We start from the raw sequence: 22,409 nt of genomic DNA, 5'->3' as shown, positions 1-22,409 counted from the left end.
GCTCAAACGGGCACCTTGATGCCACCAAAGAGCCTGCGGGCACGCAAAGGCAGGCGGGGCAATCACAGAGGAACTGGAAGGAAACGGGTTTCTGAGGGAACAAGGTGGCGAGTAAGCCTGTGAGAGGCCCAGAAGCAAATGGATGTGTCCTGAGGAGAGCAAATCGAAAGGTTCTTACCTCTGAGAAGTTCTCCTTGACTTTTGTTCCACCAGCAGCCGTCCTGTGGTCTCGGCACAGCCTGGGGATCCCTGACCTGCACCACCACAACCTTTAACAGGACATCCGGCAGTTCTAGAACCTGAATGACAAACAGCAAGTACTTCTCCAGGACAGCTTTGATGTAGGATTGTTTTATTTTGTTTTCCCTGCAGAGGACAGGGAGAAATTTCTCCTCCCCACAGTACCACTAAACACCCTACCCATGATCCTTCAGGCATTTTGGGGCTGTAACCCCCCCATCTCTCACTGGCCTGCTCCTCCAGTACCATCAGCACACCCCCCAGTAACATCATCATCACCCCCTCAAATCCCCCCTTCTTTTCTCTCCAAAAAAAGGTAGAAAAGGGAAATAGACCCCACAGGGCAGCTCCTTGCTCTCATAATGCCATTTACATATGTACATACCACAACTCCTCAAAACAGGGGGCAGCGCCCCGAACAGTCGCAGCCCCCATCCCACAGGCCGGCAGCTGCCCCATGGCACGGTGGGGAGGGAAGATGTTGCCACGTCTCCCGCTTGGGCTCTGCTCCCCCACGTTCTGTTCCCCGCCTGGGCTGCGGGATCTGCTGACCATCAGGTGTTCATAGCTCCCCCTATGAAAAACAAAAATTCAAAATTAGAGTTCAGCATCTTAAGAAAATAGCACAGAAAGAAGCAGAGGAATTAGTCAGAATAAGGGATCGCCCAGCGGCAGCGCTTGTTGGCCGTGCGCTGCAGAAAAGAAAAAAAGAAAGAAAAGAAAACAAGAAAAGGAATGATCTCTTCCAGGCGGTTTCTCTAAACAGTCGAGAGATTATAAAATTGCACGTGTCTTTTCCAAGCAGAATGAGCCTGTGATTCCACGAAAAAGGAGGGCAAGGAGCAGGTCAGCTTCTCAGAGAAAGACAGGGACAGGGCGCAAGACAAGGCGACACAGAGAGAGAGGCAAAAGGGACAGGGAGGCAGGGCAAAGGGAAGGAGAGGCCAAGATCAGAGACAAGCAGCAGGACAGAGACGGTGGGGAAAACTCCTAGAATGGGCAGCGGGAGAGACAGACCAAGGAGAAACGGGCGCCGGGCCGCGGGACAGGGAGCGGGGCAGAGCGTCACGGAAACAAAAACAAAGAGGGAACGGGACAGAGAAACGAGGGGAAAGACAAGGAGAAGGGCAGAGAAACAGGAATGGGGGCGGGCAGGGAGCAGGACCGAGAGATGGAGCGAGGAAGGGAAAAAAGGACGGGGGCAGAATGCAGGGAGAGAAACGACGACAGGGAGCGGGACAATAGCATGGGCTGCAGGACAGAGACGGAGGAATTGCAAAAACACAGACACGAGGAGCACCACAGAATGACAGCCAGGGGAAAGAGGCACAGAGAGCGGGGCGGCGCCGGAGCGGAAAAAAACAAACCAAACCAACGGTGCTGGGCCGCTGGAGGGAGATACGCAGAAAGAAAAAAACACCCAGGAAGAGAGAAAAGAAAGAGGGGATGGCTGGCTGGGGGAGGGAGGGGAAAGCAGTTAGGAAGGGCGGGAGAAGGACCGCCACAGAACAACAGAAAAGCCAGCGAGGCCAGGCAGGGCAGGGGGGCCGTGACACTGCTTGTCTAGCAGTATAATCTGCGATCTGCCCATTTATTTCCAATTTCCTGATCACTGCTCCCTTTCGATGCCCTTTGCAACGCACGATGGCAACTTTTCTAGCAACGGCACAGCTTCCAACAACTGGAGTATCATATTTAATCTGTCTTCCTTCTGCTGTTAATCAACTTTGTTCTTTTCAAATGGCACGCACCATTCTAAAAACATACTTTGAAACAGTGCAAATATTAACCTTCTTCTCTTTGGGTAATTCTAAAGCTCGTGTGAGCGCAGCTTTCTGGGCAGAAGTCTCTGCAGGTAAAGGTTTAGTTTCGATTACCTTGTGGGTAGTTGTCACCGCACACCCGGCTTGACGTACTCCTCGCTTTACGCAGAGCTGCTTCCGACGGTGAACCAGGAGCCTTCGGCATCCTCCAGTGGCCGGCTGCTCCTTTAGATCCGGTCCGCTGGAGTAAACAGCTTCTGTTGTTTCCGAGCAATCGGACAGCACAGGCTCCGAAACAGATCCACTGAGGAGAGAAGCCGGATTGACAATGTCAGTAGTAGCAATATTTCCATCATCTTGTTCCACCCACACGGCCTGGTATTTCAGGGGACGCTAATACAGTCATTTGCTGTCCCACAGTGAGCTTACGAGCTTCCCGCACGTCGAGCGCGACAGCTGCCACGGCTCAAAGACAGCCAGGCCAGCCTCTGCTCGCTTCGTCTGGTTGCTTAGGGAAGCAGACCACGGCTCGCTCAGGAGACCTTAACCGCTGCGCCGGAACACCCAAAGCAATACTTTGCCTTTCGTGTGAGTGCAACCAAAATGGTTTGGTGACACCTGGGAGGCCCAGGGCCGGAGCCCTCGCCAGTTCCTTTTTCAGTTGCGAAAAAGCCCTCCCGGCTTCTCCCGTCCAATTCAACTCGGAGCTGTTTTCTTTTAACAGTTCGTACAAAGGCTTCACTGAGAGTCCATCATTAGGAATCCAAAGCCCGCACCAACCTGTCCTTTCGAGAAACGTCCGCAGCCCTTTTACCGTCGCCGGTTCCGGCGTCCGGCAAGCAGGTTCTTTCCGCTCTGTCCCCAGCTCTCGCCGTCCTCCGGAGATCTCCAATCCCAGATAAGTCACTCGGTGCCGCATCAGCCGGGCCTTCTGTTGGGAAACCCGATGCTCACTTAATCGCAGAAAATCAGTCAGCTTACAGTCCATCGCACACAACCCTCTTCGGGTTCTGTGCCTATAAGGAGACAACAAAGTCCCGTTGCCCGGAAGAGCTTCCCAGGCGTCACGTTCTCGTGCTAACTGGTTTCCGAAAATCACAGGGCTGCTCCTGAATCCCCGGGGTGACACGACCCAGGTTAATTGGGTCTTTCTCCCACTTAAAGGGATTTTCCCACTCAAAAGCAAAAAGCTTCTGACTCTCTTTGGCTAATGCAAGACAGAAAAAGGCATCTTTGAAATCCAACACAGTAGACCATTTGTGATTATCTCGCCATTTATCTAACAATGTCTAAGGGTTAGCTACTACCGGGTGTCAATCTGCGGTAATTTTGTTTATTGCTCTCCAATCTTGCACTAACCTATAGCTTTTACTGTCTGGTTTCTTTACAGGCCGGACTGAAGTGTTCGCTTCTGACCCACCTTCTATCAGCAGCCTAAACTGCAAAAAGTTACCGGTCATTTCTTTTACCCCTTCTCTATCCTCTAATTTCAGAGGATATTGTCTAGTTCTGACTGGTCCAGCTCCAGCTTTCAAATTGATTTTCGCTGGTTCTGCATTCTTTGATTTACCAGGAACTGCCGAAGCCCATACCCCTGCAAATACTTGATCCAATATTTCCCGAGCTATTTGGCTTTGCTTGTCAGTTTGAATCATTGCCAATTAAAATCCCGGCTCTTTTATCTTGAATCTCACTTTCCCCCGTTTGAATGTTATGATTGCTTTCAATTGTTTTCATAGGTCTCGTCTTAGTAACAGTTTTGGAGACCTAGGCGTATATAAGAACTTATACATTCCGATTGGTTTTCCTAACTTATATTTGATTGGCCGTAAAAATAAAGCTTTCTCTTGTTGGCCCGTAGCTCCCACTACAGTTACAAAATCTTTATCTAAGGGTATCGTTTCCTGGTTCAAAATAGAACAAGATACTCCAGTATCAATTAAAAACTCCATTTCTTTTCTGTGTTTCCCTGGCTTTACTATGACCGGTGGATCTGCTCGGCTGGATTCCTCAGGTTCCCGTCAATCAACTTCTGCCACTGACCACTACATCTCATCGAGGTTTCTCTATTCACGTTATCCCCAGGTGGCTCCCCAATCCTCCCGGTGAGCTAAAATACACCCTAGCGGGCTCTTTTTCGGCGTTTTTTCTGATTGGCTGCTTTCCACGCCACCGCGCCGTCCCATTGGCTGCTCCTCCCCGTGTTCCGCCCCCACGAACCCTCCTCGGGGCGCAGCCGCGCGAGGACCGCGCCATTTGCGCCCGTTTTCCCCACAAGCACGGCTCCCAGAGCCGACTCTCCGGGGCGGCGGAGCCGCAGCGGAGCCGGCCGGGCCGGGCACTCACCGGGGCCGCGCAGAAACGGCGACGAACGGCGGCGCGGCGGGACCGCTCCGGGCTCCAGCGGGGCGCGCACACGGAAGGTAAATGGGGGCTCTCAGGTAACCAAAAGACAAGCTCAGCTGTCCTGAGAGGAGCAGGTAGAAATCAGAGGAGTTCTAAAGGGAGCGGAGGGGCAAACAGAGCGGTCTTGAGAGGGTACAAGAGGGAAAAATGAGGCCTCTGGGATGTGCCAAAAGCAAATGGGGAAGTTTTGAGGGGAAGAGAGAAAAAGAGGGGAATTTAATGAAGCAAAAGCTCAAACGGGCACCTTGATGCCACCAAAGAGCCTGCGGGCACGCAAAGGCAGGCGGGGCAATCACAGAGGAACTGGAAGGAAACGGGTTTCTGAGGGAACAAGGTGGCGAGTAAGCCTGTGAGAGGCCCAGAAGCAAATGGATGTGTCCTGAGGAGAGCAAATCGAAAGGTTCTTACCTCTGAGAAGTTCTCCTTGACTTTTGTTCCACCAGCAGCCGTCCTGTGGTCTCGGCACAGCCTGGGGATCCCTGACCTGCACCACCACAACCTTTAACAGGACATCCGGCAGTTCTAGAACCTGAATGACAAACAGCAAGTACTTCTCCAGGACAGCTTTGATGTAGGATTGTTTTATTTTGTTTTCCCTGCAGAGGACAGGGAGAAATTTCTCCTCCCCACAGTACCACTAAACACCCTACCCATGATCCTTCAGGCATTTTGGGGCTGTAACCCCCCCATCTCTCACTGGCCTGCTCCTCCAGTACCATCAGCACACCCCCCAGTAACATCATCATCACCCCCTCAAATCCCCCCTTCTTTTCTCTCCAAAAAAAGGTAGAAAAGGGAAATAGACCCCACAGGGCAGCTCCTTGCTCTCATAATGCCATTTACATATGTACATACCACAACTCCTCAAAACAGGGGGCAGCGCCCCGAACAGTCGCAGCCCCCATCCCACAGGCCGGCAGCTGCCCCATGGCACGGTGGGGAGGGAAGATGTTGCCACGTCTCCCGCTTGGGCTCTGCTCCCCCACGTTCTGTTCCCCGCCTGGGCTGCGGGATCTGCTGACCATCAGGTGTTCATAGCTCCCCCTATGAAAAACAAAAATTCAAAATTAGAGTTCAGCATCTTAAGAAAATAGCACAGAAAGAAGCAGAGGAATTAGTCAGAATAAGGGATCGCCCAGCGGCAGCGCTTGTTGGCCGTGCGCTGCAGAAAAGAAAAAAAGAAAGAAAAGAAAACAAGAAAAGGAATGATCTCTTCCAGGCGGTTTCTCTAAACAGTCGAGAGATTATAAAATTGCACGTGTCTTTTCCAAGCAGAATGAGCCTGTGATTCCACGAAAAAGGAGGGCAAGGAGCAGGTCAGCTTGTCAGAGAAAGACAGGGACAGGGCGCAAGACAAGGCGACACAGAGAGAGAGGCAAAAGGGACAGGGAGGCAGGGCAAAGGGAAGGAGAGGCCAAGATCAGAGACAAGCAGCAGGACAGAGACGGTGGGGAAAACTCCTAGAATGGGCAGCGGGAGAGACAGACCAAGGAGAAACGGGCGCCGGGCCGCGGGACAGGGAGCGGGGCAGAGCGTCACGGAAACAAAAACAAAGAGGGAACGGGACAGAGAAACGAGGGGAAAGACAAGGAGAAGGGCAGAGAAACAGGAATGGGGGCGGGCAGGGAGCAGGACCGAGAGATGGAGCGAGGAAGGGAAAAAAGGACGGGGGCAGAATGCAGGGAGAGAAACGACGACAGGGAGCAGGACAATAGCATGGGCTGCAGGACAGAGACGGAGGAATTGCAAAAACACAGACACGAGGAGCACCACAGAATGACAGCCAGGGGAAAGAGGCACAGAGAGCGGGACGGCGCCGGAGCGGAAAAAAACAAACCAAACCAACGGTGCTGGGCCGCTGGAGGGAGATACGCAGAAAGAAAAAAACACCCAGGAAGAGAGAAAAGAAAGAGGGGATGGCTGGCTGGGGGAGGGAGGGGAAAGCAGTTAGGAAGGGCGGGAGAAGGACCGCCACAGAACAACAGAAAAGCCAGCGAGGCCAGGCAGGGCAGGGGGGCCGTGACACTGCTTGTCTAGCAGTATAATCTGCGATCTGCCCATTTATTTCCAATTTCCTGATCACTGCTCCCTTTCGATGCCCTTTGCAACGCACGATGGCAACTTTTCTAGCAACGGCACAGCTTCCAACAACTGGAGTATCATATTTAATCTGTCTTCCTTCTGCTGTTAATCAACTTTGTTCTTTTCAAATGGCACGCACCATTCTAAAAACATACTTTGAAACAGTGCAAATGTTAACCTTCTTCTCTTTGGGTAATTCTAAAGCTCGTGTGAGCGCAGCTTTCTGGGCAGAAGTCTCTGCAGGTAAAGGTTTAGTTTCGATTACCTTGTGGGTAGTTGTCACCGCACACCCGGCTTGACGTACTCCTCGCTTTACGCAGAGCTGCTTCCGACGGTGAACCAGGAGCCTTCGGCATCCTCCAGTGGCCGGCTGCTCCTTTAGATCCGGTCCGCTGGAGTAAACAGCTTCTGTTGTTTCCGAGCAATCGGACAGCACAGGCTCCGAAACAGATCCACTGAGGAGAGAAGCCGGATTGACAACGTCAGTAGTAGCAATATTTCCATCGTCTTGTTCCACCCACACGGCCTGGTATTTCAGGGGACGCTAATACAGTCATTTGCTGTCCCACAGTGAGCTTACGAGCTTCCCGTACGTCGAGCGCGACAGCTGCCACGGCTCAAAGACAGCCAGGCCAGCCTTTGCTCGCTTCGTCTGGTTGCTTAGGGAAGCAGACCGCGGCTCGCTTAGGAGACCTTAACCGCTGCGCCGGAACACCCAAAGCAATACTTTGCCTTTCGTGTGAGTACAACCAAAATGGTTTGGTGACACCTGGGAGGCCCAGGGCCGGAGCCCTCGCCAGTTCCTTTTTCAGTTGCGAAAAAGCCCTCCCGGCTTCTCCCGTCCAATTCAACTCGGAGCTGTTTTCTTTTAACAGTTCGTACAAAGGCTTCACTGAGAGTCCATCATTAGGAATCCAAAGCCCGCACCAACCTGTCCTTTCGAGAAACGTCCGCAGCCCTTTTACCGTCGCCGGTTCCGGCGTCCGGCAAACAGGTTCTTTCCGCTCTGTCCCCAGCTCTCGCCGTCCTCCGGAGATCTCCAGTCCCAGATAAGTCACTCGGTGCCGCATCAGCCGGGCCTTCTGTTGGGAAACCCGATGCTCACTTAATCGCAGAAAATCAGTCAGCTTACAGTCCATCGCACACAACCCTCTTCGGGTTTTGTGCCTATAAGGAGACAACAAAGTCCCGTTGCCCGGAAGAGCTTCCCAGGCGTCACGTTCTCGTGCTAACTGGTTTCCGAAAATCACAGGGCTGCTCCTGAATCCCCGGGGTGACACGACCCAGGTTAATTGGGTCTTTCTCCCAGTAAAGGGATTTTCCCACTCAAAAGCAAAAAGCTTCTGACTCTCTTTGGCTAATGCAAGACAGAAAAAGGCATCTTTGAAATCCAACACAGTAGACCATTTGTGATTATCTCGCCATTTATCTAACAATGTGTAAGGGTTAGCTACTACCGGGTGTCAATCTGCGGTAATTTTGTTTATTGCTCTCCAATCTTGCACTAACCTATAGCTTTTACTGTCTGGTTTCTTTACAGGCCGGATTGAAGTGTTCGCTTCTGACCCACCTTCTATCAGCAGCCTAAACTGCAAAAAGTTACCGGTCATTTCTTTTACCCCTTCTCTATCCTCTAATTTCAGAGGATATTGTCTAGTTCTGACTGGTCCAGCTCCAGCTTTCAAATTAATTTTCGCTGGTTCTGCATTCTTTGATTTACCAGGAACTGCCGAAGCCCATACCCCTGCAAATACTTGATCCAATATTTCCCGAGCTATTTGGCTTTGCTTGTCAGTTTGAATCATTGCCAATTAAAATCCCGGCTCTTTTATCTTGAATCTCACTTTCCCCCGTTTGAATGTTATGATTGCTTTCAATTGTTTTCATAGGTCTCGTCTTAGTAACAGTTTTGGAGACCTAGGCATATATAAGAAGTTATACATTCCGATTGGTTTTCCTAACTTATATTTGATTGGCCGTAAAAATAAAGCTTTCTTTTGCTGGCCAGTAGCTCCCGCTACAGGTACAAAATCTTTATCTAAGGGTATCGTTTCCTGGTTCAAAATAGAACAAGATACTCCAGTATCAATTAAAAACTCCATTCCTTTCCTGTGTTTCCCTGGCTTTACTAGGACCGGTGGATCTGCTCGGCTGGATTCCTCAGGTTCCCGTCAATCAACTTCTGCCACTGGCCATTACATGCCATCGAGGTTTCTCTATTCACGTTATCCCCAGGGGGCTCCCCAATCCTCCCGGTGAGCTAAAATACACCCTAGCGGGCTCTTTTTCGGCGTTTTTTCTGATTGGCTGCTTTCCACGCCACCGCGCCGTCCCATTGGCTGCTCCTCCCCGTGTTCCGCCCCCACGAACCCTCCTCGGGGCGCAGCCGCGCGAGGACCGCGCCATTTGCGCCCGTTTTCCCCACAAGCACGGCTCCCAGAGCCGACTCTCCGGGGCGGCGGAGCCGCAGCGGAGCCGGCCGGGCCGGGCACTCACCGGGGCCGCGCAGAAACGGCGACGAACGGCGGCGCGGCGGGACCGCTCCGGGCTCGAGCGGGGCGCGCACACGGCCGCCGAGAGCGCCGCCCGCGCTTGCCAGCGGCCATCTTTGCGCATGCGTACCGGGAAGCCCGCGGGACTCGCCCCCTCCTGCCCGCCCCTTCGCTTCCCTTCCCGCAACCCGATTGGCTGCCTATGCACGTCAATTTCCATTCTCCCCGCCTATCACCACCCCTCCCCGTTTGCCCCGCGCTGCGCTCCGCTCCGCCCCTCCAGCTTTCTCGCGCGTCCTGATTGGCCCGCTCTGCACCCCCCTTCGCGTTCTCTCCACCCACTCGCTGGAACCTCCAGGCGATTTGCATAGCCGGCGCGGCTTTCCCTTCTATTTAATTTCTGCTTCCATTTCCAGTTCTTTCTCGGTCCCTTAGAGCCCTCGGATGCTCCATCTGCATACATATATATATACACACATATATAAAATATACATATAGGTATCTCTCTATATAGCATCTATAGAAACTTAATTTCATATGTGTATATATACATATGCATAAATATATATGACTAGAAATAGAAATACAGCTTCCCAGGGAAAACAACTCCCATGGCGCTGGGCTGCAGAGCAGCGAGTGGGTGGGGAGGACAGAGCTACGGGGGGAGACAAGGGGCGCTTTGGGGCAGCGCAGGTGCCCCGGGGGTCCGCGAGCAACGGGGCGACGGGGGGGCAGTGTGGAACGGGGGGGCCGGAGAGGAGAGAGGAGGGAGCGGGGACACGTCTCACGGGGGAAAAAATGCCCGCGGGGCACGTTTGGAGAGAAATCGTTTGGGGAGGGGCAGAGACACGCGGGAGGCAGCGCAAGTAGAAAGGTGCGCGGGGCGGGGGGGGCACGGGACGTGTGTGGGGGTGACCTGCACCTGGGGGGTCCACCCGGGACCACCCACAGCAGACGACTCACCTGGGACAACCCGCAAAGGAGAATTCGCTCTGAAGAACTGACCCACGACAGAGACTCCACACCGGATCATCCCCAGCAATGCCCCTGCAACTGCTGGCGTTTCACTCCGTATTTGCCCCAAAACGGGGGTAGTGTGCCTGTCCGTAAGACAAGTTGGTTTTTTTTTTTTTTCCTTAACCTCTTCAAAAATGCCTAATTTTGAGAGGTTTGGGCACTTTTTCACAACATGCTTTTGGTTTAATGCACGAAAATATGGTTCATTTTGCTTTCCAGCTGCACGCAGCCAGGGAGAGTTCGCTTTCCCCAGGGCCTAAAATTGTTCTTTTTCTTATTATTTTCCCCATTGCACATGCAGACTCGGGGTGTTCGGCGTGTTTCGCAGCTGCTGTGGCGGTTCATGCTCTCTGTGCGCAGCCCCAGAAGGGGGCATCAGGCGTTCACAGCTCCCCCTCTGAAAAACAAAAGCTCCAAATTAGAGTTCAGCGTCTGAAAAAAAATAGCGCAGAAGAAAGCAGAGGAATTCAGTCGGAATAAGGGAGAGGAGAGCAGCTGAGCTAACGGAGGATTTGGGGGAAATGAGCCACCTTGAAACACAAGGCATCTTTTAAAAGACAGAGCGAGTTGAGCAATTCGAGACAACATTAAGACAAACTGACACCATTTGGGACACACTCAGCGGACAAGGAAACGCTCTCGCTGACGCTAGAAAGCGTCTCGCCCCTTCCCTCCGGCACCGCCGCAGGAGACAACCCCAGCGAGGCCGCGGGACGGGCTCGCGCCGCCAGCGGGATCTGCGCTCACGGATCCGCCGCCACAGCTCCGGCCCTCGCGACGCTGCTGCTGCTGCTGCTGCGCATCTGGCTCAGTCAGTAAAGCTGAAAGCGTGCAGCTCCAGAGAGCGACGCTAAAAAGTAAAGAACCAACCGCGGTCATTCACTTTATACTAAAAAGGCGTGCGGATGGTTACTTACACCAGAAAAAACCCTTCTCTTCCATTTTCCTTTGGCGTTTCCTTTGGCACGGGCGCCTGCGCCATCGCCCAGCGGCAGCGCTTGCTGGCCGTGCGCTGCAGTACCCGAGTTTCGCCACACGACGGCAGCACCGAGGCGCGCCGCGGCACCGCATTGGGGCGGCCGCCTGCAGTACCGCGCTTTGCCCACAGGGCGGCAGCACTGAGACCCGGCGCGGCAGCCCCGGGCGAGCAGGCGGGCCGCGTTCCGCGGGAATCCCGCAAAAAAACCCAAACCAAAACAAACCAAAAAAACCAGAGAGCCGCGGCAGGAAAGCGCCCCTGTCGCAGGGACGGCCGCAAGTCCCAAAAACGAACACCGCCGCCCGCCAGCCCGGTGCCGGAAGGCTAACGCGCCCCGCTTGCTCTGCTGGCCGACGGCACCCGGAGGCAGCGCCTCTGAGTCCCGACCCCAGCAGTCCCCGGCCCGCGGCAGCATGCAAGCACGCGATCGGCCCGCTCTGCACTTGAATTGCCATTCCCTCCGCCCATCGCCTCCCCGCCCGAAGCGCAAAGCCACGTGCATATTGGGCGCGAGGTCTTGCGCTGTCTTTTTGTGTGTGCGTTTTCTTTTTCTTTCTCTTGTGCCACGTTGTCCAGAAAGGGGAAGCTGAGCGCGTGGGTGCCACGGCTCCACGGGGCTCCTCTCCACGGGGAGGGCGCTCGGGCCGGGAAGGACCCTGAGCCTGGCGTGGGTGGACACATCCCATCACACGTACAGACACAGAACCCGCCGGGCCTCGCCCTGAGCTTCCGCACTTCCGCCAAAGCGGCAACCCGCTCGCCACGCCGCCGAACCTGCAACCGCACCTTAGCTCTGTTTTTAAACATCCCCCTGACAAAAGGGGGCTGCGCCGCTCCCGGAGAGACTGCAATACCGGGAACGGGCGCTGCACCGGAGACACGGCTCCAGGCCGCAGACCTTTAGCCCACCTGCCCTAAGAGTCACATGCCTCTCACCAGCTTCGCGAGCTCGGCCATGAGGGCAGGAGGGGGAAACCTAACTAAACACCTCCCCACCGCACTGGCCCATCCCGTTCCTCCTGTTCCAACGTCACGGTCACCCTCGCCACGCCCGCACTCACCTGCCGCCTATTTCGCCGCTCCGTTCCCCTCGCTCCCTCCCACCGTCCCGCCGCGCTCAGCGGGCACCGACACCCGGCGGGAGGTTCCCGCCTGTCACCTCATGCCCCTCTGCCGGCTCCGGGGACCTCACCAAGGACTGCCCTGCCCTGAACCGCCTGCCTCCAGATCCCCGGGAGCCGGCCGCAGCGAGAGCTCCGCAGCCTCCCGTCCCTCGCCCCGACGCCCGTCCCGTTCATTCCCGGTACCCCCCCGAGACACCACGGACACGCTTGCCAGGGAGCTAGCTATTCCAACTGGATTGAGTCGGCGCGCTCTCATTGGCTGCTTTCCACTCCACCGCGCTGTCCTCCTATTGGATGCTCCTTCCCGCGCTCCGCCCCCACAAGCCCGCGCCTGCGCCGGACCTGACTGAGGACTGCGCCCATTTGGGCATGCGCAGTAGGGACTTCACAAGCACCGCCCCTCCCGCAACCTCATTGGCTGCCTACGCACGTCAATCGCCATTCTCTCCGCCTATCAGCGCTCCGCCCCTCAACCTTGCTCGCGCCGTCTGATTGGCCCGCTCTGCATCCTCACTCGCCTGCTCGCCGCCCTGCGGGGACCCCGAGCCCATTTGGCCGTGCAGCTTCAAAGACGGAAACTAAAAAGCAAAGAACAAACCGCGGTCATTCGCTTATCCTAAAAAGGTGTGCGGATGCCTACCCACACCACAAAAAGCCCTTAGCTTTCATTTTCCTCCGGCACTACAATTGCATAGGTGTGAACTCGTAAAATTAAACCATCCATCTCCCAGACACACGCTTCGAACTTGACTACGGTGGGTTTCTGTTTGTCTTACACCAACGGACTTGCACATTTCTGAGCAAACACATTCCTTTTGAAGCACAGCCCCTCCCGGGGGAAAAACACGTCTTAGTCATTGAAAAAAATAAAATCCGACTTGGAGCTCCCAAACATTAGGGAGCGGCGGGGAAACAAACGAAAGCGAAGACCAACAGCAGCATCGTAAAGTAGTATTCAGCTTCAATTCTGATCACGTACTTAAAAGCCTCTCTCAGCCCTACGAACGATTAGTCCTTTTCTGGAAGGACACATTTTTTCACCTGAATGTCCTCAATTGAAGACTCCACTAAACAGAACGGGGATCGAGCCGCAGGACAACATGCCATCGACATATTAACAAGGAAAAAAAACCCACAAGTAAACCCCAGGTTCGATTACTAGTTTCCATCCCGTTGCATTCCTTACATTTCAACTGGCACCCAGGTGCTCCAAAATTAACTATACCCATGCCACTTCTCACTAAAAATTCAGTTCTACGTTTAAACATTCAAGGCTATTTCCAGTGTGCCCATAAATTCACTGTGAACAAAGACAAGAGAAACGCTCGACCCTAAGGAGCGCCAGCCGGCAGGTTTCTCCCCCCTCTGCCCGGGACCGAGAAGACGCCGCCGCCGCTGCCGCCTCCTGCCGCCTCCTCGCCCGTGCCCACTCGCAGCGGGGCTGCCCCACGACAGCCGGGGGCCTCTTTTTTTTTCCCGGCGGCCGGTCCGACCGCTGCCCCCCCGCTTTCTGACGGCCACGGCCACGACCCCGCCCGCAGCGGCAGCGCCCCCCTCGCCCCCGCCCCGGCACGGGCACAGGGCGCCGCTTCCCAGCTGCAGTACCGGCCTGTGGCCACCAGACGGCAGCACCGAGCGCGGTCGCGCCGCGCACCCCGCGCCGCCGCAGCGCGCCCGCTTCTTTTCAGACCCCTGGCCCTTCTTCTTGACCCGTGGGCAGCTTCAGCTGCCCTGGAACGCGCTTTCCCAGAGCCGCGCGGATGACAGACACGCATACCCACGTACACTTCCCCAAGCCTAAGCGTAGCCAGGATTCCCTTCCTCGCCCTCAACGTTTTTGTTCAAGAGTCCAGCAGCTCACCTGTCCTCGCGAGCTGCCTCGCTGCAAACAAACGAACAGAAAAGGAAAAAAAAAGAAAAGAAAACAAGAAAAGGAATGATCTCTTCCAGGCAGTTTCTCGAAAGAGTCGAGAGATTATAAAATTGCACGTGTCTTTTCCAAGCAGAATGAGCCTGTGATTCCACGAAAAAGGAGGGCAAGGAGCAGGTCAGCTTGTCAGAGAAAGACAGGGACAGGGCGCAAGACAAGGCGACACAGAGAGAGAGGCAAAAGGGACAGAGAGGCAGGGCAAAGGGAAGGAGAGGCCAAGATCAGAGACAAGCAGCAGGACAGAGACGGTGGGGAAAACTCCTAGAATGGGCAGCAGGAGAGACAGACCAAGGAGAAACGGGCGCCGGGCCGCGGGACAGGGAGCGGGGCAGAGGGTCACGGAAACAAAAACAAAGAGGGAACGGGACAGAGAAACGAGGCGAAAGACAAGGAGAAGGGCAGAGAAACAGGAATGGGGGCGGGCAGGGAGCAGGACCGAGAGATGGAGCGAGGAAGGGAAAAAAGGACGGGGGCAGAATGCAGGGAGAGAAACGACGACAGGGAGCGGGACAATAGCATGGGCTGCAGGACAGAGACGGAGGAATTGCAAAAACACAGACACGAGGAGCACCACAGAATGACAGCCAGGGGAAAGAGGCACAGAGAGCGGGGCGGCGCCGGAGCGGAAAAAAACAAACCAAACCAACGGTGCTGGGCCGCTGGAGGGAGATACGCAGAAAGAAAAAAACACCCAGGAAGAGAGAAAAGAAAGAGGGGATGGCTGGCTGGGGGAGGGAGGGGAAAGCAGTTAGGAAGGGCGGGAGAAGGACCGCCACAGAACAACAGAAAAGCCAGCGAGGCCAGGCAGGGCAGGGGGGCCGTGACACTGCTTGTCTAGCAGTATAATCTGCGATCTGCCCATTTATTTCCAATTTCCTGATCACTGCTCCCTTTCGATGCCCTTTGCAACGCACGATGGCAACTTTTCTAGCATCGGCACAGCTTCCAACAACTGGAGTATCATATTTAATCTGTCTTCCTTCTGCTGTTAATCAACTTTGTTCTTTTCAAATGGCACGCACCATTCTAAAAACATACTTTGAAACAGTGCAAATATTAACCTTCTTCTCTTTGGGTAATTCTAAAGCTCGTGTGAGCGCAGCTTTCTGGGCAGAAGTCTCTGCAGGTAAAGGTTTAGTTTCGATTACCTTGTGGGTAGTTGTCACCGCACACCCGGCTTGACGTACTCCTCGCTTTACGCAGAGCTGCTTCCGACGGTGAACCAGGAGCCTTCGGCATCCTCCAGTGGCCGGCTGCTCCTTTAGATCCGGTCCGCTGGAGTAAACAGCTTCTGTTGTTTCCGAGCAATCGTACAGCACAGGCTCCGAAACAGATCCACTGAGGAGAGAAGCCGGATTGACAATGTCAGTAGTAGCAATATTTCCATCATCTTGTTCCACCCACACGGCCTGGTATTTCAGGGGACGCTAATACAGTCATTTGCTGTCCCACAGTGAGCTTACGAGCTTCCCGCACGTCGAGCGCGACAGCTGCCACGGCTCAAAGACAGCCAGGCCAGCCTTTGCTCGCTTCGTCTGGTTGCTTAGGGAAGCAGACCACGGCTCGCTCAGGAGACCTTAACCGCTGCGCCGGAACACCCAAAGCAATACTTTGCCTTTCGTGTGAGTGCAACCAAAATGGTTTGGTGACACCTGGGAGGCCCAGGGCCGGAGCCCTCGCCAGTTCCTTTTTCAGTTGCGAAAAAGCCCTCCCGGCTTCTCCCGTCCAATTCAACTCGGAGCTGTTTTCTTTTAACAGTTCGTACAAAGGCTTTACTGAGAGTCCATCATTAGAAATCCAAAGCCCGCACCAACCTGTCCTTTCGAGAAACGTCCGCAGCCCTTTTACCGTCGCCGGTTCCGGCGTCCGGCAAGCAGGTTCTTTCCGCTCTGTCCCCAGCTCTCGCCGTCCTCCGGAGATCTCCAATCCCAGATAAGTCACTCGGTACCGCATCAGCTGGGCCTTCTGTTGGGAAACCCGATGCTCACTTAATCGCAGAAAATCAGTCAGCTTACAGTCCATCGCACACAACCCTCTTCGGGTTCTGTGCCTATAAGGAGACAACAAAGTCCCGTTGCCCGGAAGAGCTTCCCAGGCGTCACGTTCTCGTGCTAACTGGTTTCCGAAAATCACAGGGCTGCTCCTGAATCCCCGGGGTGACACGACCCAGGTTAATTGGGTCTTTCTCCCACTTAAAGGGATTTTCCCACTCAAAAGCAAAAAGCTTCTGACTCTCTTTGGCTAATGCAAGACAGAAAAAGGCATCTTTGAAATCCAACACAGTAGACCATTTGTGATTATCTCACCATTTATCTAACAATGTGTAAGGGTTAGCTACTACCGGGTGTCAATCTGCGGTAATTTTGTTTATTGCTCTCCAATCTTGCACTAACCTATAGCTTTTACTGTCTGGTTTCTTTACAGGCCGGATTGAAGTGTTCGCTTCTGACCCACCTTCTATCAGCAGCCTAAACTGCAAAAAGTTACCGGTCATTTCTTTTACCCCTTCTCTATCCTCTAATTTCAGAGGATATTGTCTAGTTCTGACTGGTCCAGCTCCAGCTTTCAAATTAATTTTCGCTGGTTCTGCATTCTTTGATTTACCAGGAACTGCCGAAGCCCATACCCCTGCAAATACTTGATCCAATATTTCCCGAGCTATTTGGCTTTGCTTGTCAGTTTGAATCATTGCCAATTAAAATCCCGGCTCTTTTATCTTGAATCTCACTTTCCCCCGTTTGAATGTTATGATTGCTTTCAATTGTTTTCATAGGTCTCGTCTTAGTAACAGTTTTGGAGACCTAGGCGTATATAAGAACTTATACATTCCGATTGGTTTTCCTAACTTATATTTGATTGGCCGTAAAAATAAAGCTTTCTCTTGTTGGCCCGTAGCTCCCACTACAGTTACAAAATCTTTATCTAAGGGTATCGTTTCCTGGTTCAAAATAGAACAAGATACTCCAGTATCAATTAAAAACTCCATTTCTTTTCTGTGTTTCCCTGGCTTTACTATGACCGGTGGATCTGCTCGGCTGGATTCCTCAGGTTCCCGTCAATCAACTTCTGCCACTGACCACTACATCTCATCGAGGTTTCTCTATTCACGTTATCCCCAGGTGGCTCCCCAATCCTCCCGGTGAGCTAAAATACACCCTAGCGGGCTCTTTTTCGGCGTTTTTTCTGATTGGCTGCTTTCCACGCCACCGCGCCGTCCCATTGGCTGCTCCTCCCCGTGTTCCGCCCCCACGAACCCTCCTCGGGGCGCAGCCGCGCGAGGACCGCGCCATTTGCGCCCGTTTTCCCCACAAGCACGGCTCCCAGAGCCGACTCTCCGGGGCGGCGGAGCCGCAGCGGAGCCGGCCGGGCCGGGCACTCACCGGGGCCGCGCAGAAACGGCGACGAACGGCGGCGCGGCGGGACCGCTCCGGGCTCCAGCGGGGCGCGCACACGGAAGGTAAATGGGGGCTCTCAGGTAACCAAAAGACAAGCTCAGCTGTCCTGAGAGGAGCAGGTAGAAATCAGAGGAGTTCTAAAGGGAGCGGAGGGGCAAACAGAGCGGTCTTGAGAGGGTACAAGAGGGAAAAATGAGGCCTCTGGGATGTGCCAAAAGCAAATGGGGAAGTTTTGAGGGGAAGAGAGAAAAAGAGGGGAATTTAATGAAGCAAAAGCTCAAACGGGCACCTTGATGCCACCAAAGAGCCTGCGGGCACGCAAAGGCAGGCGGGGCAATCACAGAGGAACTGGAAGGAAACGGGTTTCTGAGGGAACAAGGTGGCGAGTAAGCCTGTGAGAGGCCCAGAAGCAAATGGATGTGTCCTGAGGAGAGCAAATCGAAAGGTTCTTACCTCTGAGAAGTTCTCCTTGACTTTTGTTCCACCAGCAGCCGTCCTGTGGTCTCGGCACAGCCTGGGGATCCCTGACCTGCACCACCACAACCTTTAACAGGACATCCGGCAGTTCTAGAACCTGAATGACAAACAGCAAGTACTTCTCCAGGACAGCTTTGATGTAGGATTGTTTTATTTTGTTTTCCCTGCAGAGGACAGGGAGAAATTTCTCCTCCCCACAGTACCACTAAACACCCTACCCATGATCCTTCAGGCATTTTGGGGCTGTAACCCCCCCATCTCTCACTGGCCTGCTCCTCCAGTACCATCAGCACACCCCCCAGTAACATCATCATCACCCCCTCAAATCCCCCCTTCTTTTCTCTCCAAAAAAAGGTAGAAAAGGGAAATAGACCCCACAGGGCAGCTCCTTGCTCTCATAATGCCATTTACATATGTACATACCACAACTCCTCAAAACAGGGGGCAGCGCCCCGAACAGTCGCAGCCCCCATCCCACAGGCCGGCAGCTGCCCCATGGCACGGTGGGGAGGGAAGATGTTGCCACGTCTCCCGCTTGGGCTCTGCTCCCCCACGTTCTGTTCCCCGCCTGGGCTGCGGGATCTGCTGACCATCAGGTGTTCATAGCTCCCCCTATGAAAAACAAAAATTCAAAATTAGAGTTCAGCATCTTAAGAAAATAGCACAGAAAGAAGCAGAGGAATTAGTCAGAATAAGGGATCGCCCAGCGGCAGCGCTTGTTGGCCGTGCGCTGCAGAAAAGAAAAAAAGAAAGAAAAGAAAACAAGAAAAGGAATGATCTCTTCCAGGCGGTTTCTCTAAACAGTCGAGAGATTATAAAATTGCACGTGTCTTTTCCAAGCAGAATGAGCCTGTGATTCCACGAAAAAGGAGGGCAAGGAGCAGGTCAGCTTGTCAGAGAAAGACAGGGACAGGGCGCAAGACAAGGCGACACAGAGAGAGAGGCAAAAGGGACAGGGAGGCAGGGCAAAGGGAAGGAGAGGCCAAGATCAGAGACAAGCAGCAGGACACAGACGGTGGGGAAAACTCCTAGAATGGGCAGCGGGAGAGACAGACCAAGGAGAAACGGGCGCCGGGCCGCGGGACAGGGAGCGGGGCAGAGCGTCACGGAAACAAAAACAAAGAGGGAACGGGACAGAGAAACGAGGGGAAAGACAAGGAGAAGGGCAGAGAAACAGGAATGGGGGCGGGCAGGGAGCAGGACCGAGAGATGGAGCGAGGAAGGGAAAAAAGGACGGGGGCAGAATGCAGGGAGAGAAACGACGACAGGGAGCGGGACAATAGCATGGGCTGCAGGACAGAGACGGAGGAATTGCAAAAACACAGACACGAGGAGCACCACAGAATGACAGCCAGGGGAAAGAGGCACAGAGAGCGGGGCGGCGCCGGAGCGGAAAAAAACAAACCAAACCAACGGTGCTGGGCCGCTGGAGGGAGATACGCAGAAAGAAAAAAACACCCAGGAAGAGAGAAAAGAAAGAGGGGATGGCTGGCTGGGGGAGGGAGGGGAAAGCAGTTAGGAAGGGCGGGAGAAGGACCGCCACAGAACAACAGAAAAGCCAGCGAGGCCAGGCAGGGCAGGGGGGCCGTGACACTGCTTGTCTAGCAGTATAATCTGCGATCTGCCCATTTATTTCCAATTTCCTGATCACTGCTCCCTTTCGATGCCCTTTGCAACGCACGATGGCAACTTTTCTAGCAACGGCACAGCTTCCAACAACTGGAGTATCATATTTAATCTGTCTTCCTTCTGCTGTTAATCAACTTTGTTCTTTTCAAATGGCACGCACCATTCTAAAAACATACTTTGAAACAGTGCAAATATTAACCTTCTTCTCTTTGGGTAATTCTAAAGCTCGTGTGAGCGCAGCTTTCTGGGCAGAAGTCTCTGCAGGTAAAGGTTTAGTTTCGATTACCTTGTGGGTAGTTGTCACCGCACACCCGGCTTGACGTACTCCTCGCTTTACGCAGAGCTGCTTCCGACGGTGAACCAGGAGCCTTCGGCATCCTCCAGTGGCCGGCTGCTCCTTTAGATCCGGTCCGCTGGAGTAAACAGCTTCTGTTGTTTCCGAGCAATCGGACAGCACAGGCTCCGAAACAGATCCACTGAGGAGAGAAGCCGGATTGACAATGTCAGTAGTAGCAATATTTCCATCATCTTGTTCCACCCACACGGCCTGGTATTTCAGGGGACGCTAATACAGTCATTTGCTGTCCCACAGTGAGCTTACGAGCTTCCCGCACGTCGAGCGCGACAGCTGCCACGGCTCAAAGACAGCCAGGCCAGCCTTTGCTCGCTTCGTCTGGTTGCTTAGGGAAGCAGACCACGGCTCGCTCAGGAGACCTTAACCGCTGCGCCGGAACACCCAAAGCAATACTTTGCCTTTCGTGTGAGTGCAACCAAAATGGTTTGGTGACACCTGGGAGGCCCAGGGCCGGAGCCCTCGCCAGTTCCTTTTTCAGTTGCGAAAAAGCCCTCCCGGCTTCTCCCGTCCAATTCAACTCGGAGCTGTTTTCTTTTAACAGTTCGTACAAAGGCTTCACTGAGAGTCCATCATTAGGAATCCAAAGCCCGCACCAACCTGTCCTTTCGAGAAACGTCCGCAGCCCTTTTACCGTCGCCGGTTCCGGCGTCCGGCAAGCAGGTTCTTTCCGCTCTGTCCCCAGCTCTCGCCGTCCTCCGGAGATCTCCAATCCCAGATAAGTCACTCGGTGCCGCATCAGCCGGGCCTTCTGTTGGGAAACCCGATGCTCACTTAATCGCAGAAAATCAGTCAGCTTACAGTCCATCGCACACAACCCTCTTCGGGTTCTGTGCCTATAAGGAGACAACAAAGTCCCGTTGCCCGGAAGAGCTTCCCAGGCGTCACGTTCTCGTGCTAACTGGTTTCCGAAAATCACAGGGCTGCTCCTGAATCCCCGGGGTGACACGACCCAGGTTAATTGGGTCTTTCTCCCACTTAAAGGGATTTTCCCACTCAAAAGCAAAAAGCTTCTGACTCTCTTTGGCTAATGCAAGACAGAAAAAGGCATCTTTGAAATCCAACACAGTAGACCATTTGTGATTATCTCGCCATTTATCTAACAATGTGTAAGGGTTAGCTACTACCGGGTGTCAATCTGCGGTAATTTTGTTTATTGCTCTCCAATCTTGCACTAACCTATAGCTTTTACTGTCTGGTTTCTTTACAGGCCGGACTGAAGTGTTCGCTTCTGACCCACCTTCTATCAGCAGCCTAAACTGCAAAAAGTTACCGGTCATTTCTTTTACCCCTTCTCTATCCTCTAATTTCAGAGGATATTGTCTAGTTCTGACTGGTCCAGCTCCAGCTTTCAAATTGATTTTCGCTGGTTCTGCATTCTTTGATTTACCAGGAACTGCCGAAGCCCATACCCCTGCAAATACTTGATCCAATATTTCCCGAGCTATTTGGCTTTGCTTGTCAGTTTGAATCATTGCCAATTAAAATCCCGGCTCTTTTATCTTGAATCTCACTTTCCCCCGTTTGAATGTTATGATTGCTTTCAATTGTTTTCATAGGTCTCGTCTTAGTAACAGTTTTGGAGACCTAGGCGTATATAAGAACTTATACATTCCGATTGGTTTTCCTAACTTATATTTGATTGGCCGTAAAAATAAAGCTTTCTCTTGTTGGCCCGTAGCTCCCACTACAGTTACAAAATCTTTATCTAAGGGTATCGTTTCCTGGTTCAAAATAGAACAAGATACTCCAGTATCAATTAAAAACTCCATTTCTTTTCTGTGTTTCCCTGGCTTTACTATGACCGGTGGATCTGCTCGGCTGGATTCCTCAGGTTCCCGTCAATCAACTTCTGCCACTGACCACTACATCTCATCGAGGTTTCTCTATTCACGTTATCCCCAGGTGGCTCCCCAATCCTCCCGGTGAGCTAAAATACACCCTAGCGGGCTCTTTTTCGGCGTTTTTTCTGATTGGCTGCTTTCCACGCCACCGCGCCGTCCCATTGGCTGCTCCTCCCCGTGTTCCGCCCCCACGAACCCTCCTCGGGGCGCAGCCGCGCGAGGACCGCGCCATTTGCGCCCGTTTTCCCCACAAGCACGGCTCCCAGAGCCGACTCTCCGGGGCGGCGGAGCCGCAGCGGAGCCGGCCGGGCCGGGCACTCACCGGGGCCGCGCAGAAACGGCGACGAACGGCGGCGCGGCGGGACCGCTCCGGGCTCCAGCGGGGCGCGCACACGGAAGGTAAATGGGGGCTCTCAGGTAACCAAAAGACAAGCTCAGCTGTCCTGAGAGGAGCAGGTAGAAATCAGAGGAGTTCTAAAGGGAGCGGAGGGGCAAACAGAGCGGTCTTGAGAGGGTACAAGAGGGAAAAATGAGGCCTCTGGGATGTGCCAAAAGCAAATGGGGAAGTTTTGAGGGGAAGAGAGAAAAAGAGGGGAATTTAATGAAGCAAAAGCTCAAACGGGCACCTTGATGCCACCAAAGAGCCTGCGGGCACGCAAAGGCAGGCGGGGCAATCACA

At 53.7% G+C, this 22,409-nt stretch overlaps 1 long non-coding RNA gene across 1 annotated transcript; it reads right to left on the bottom strand.

The window, feature by feature from the left end:
* Positions 1 to 7,428: 7,428 nt before the first annotated feature.
* On the bottom strand, positions 7,429 to 11,180 carry LOC135990499 (uncharacterized). Its single transcript, XR_010606421.1, has 3 exons — positions 10,918 to 11,180; positions 9,947 to 10,397; positions 7,429 to 7,573 (listed from the first exon to the last, which is right to left on the bottom strand). It is a non-coding gene; the product is annotated as an uncharacterized LOC135990499 (long non-coding RNA).
* Between the last annotated feature and the right edge of the window lie 11,229 nt (positions 11,181 to 22,409).

The sequence above is a fragment of the Caloenas nicobarica genome, chromosome 6, assembly GCF_036013445.1.
Source record: "Caloenas nicobarica isolate bCalNic1 chromosome 6, bCalNic1.hap1, whole genome shotgun sequence".
In the NCBI taxonomy this organism is placed as follows: Eukaryota; Metazoa; Chordata; class Aves; order Columbiformes; family Columbidae; genus Caloenas; species Caloenas nicobarica.
This window is presented reverse-complemented; position numbering and strand designations above follow the sequence as displayed.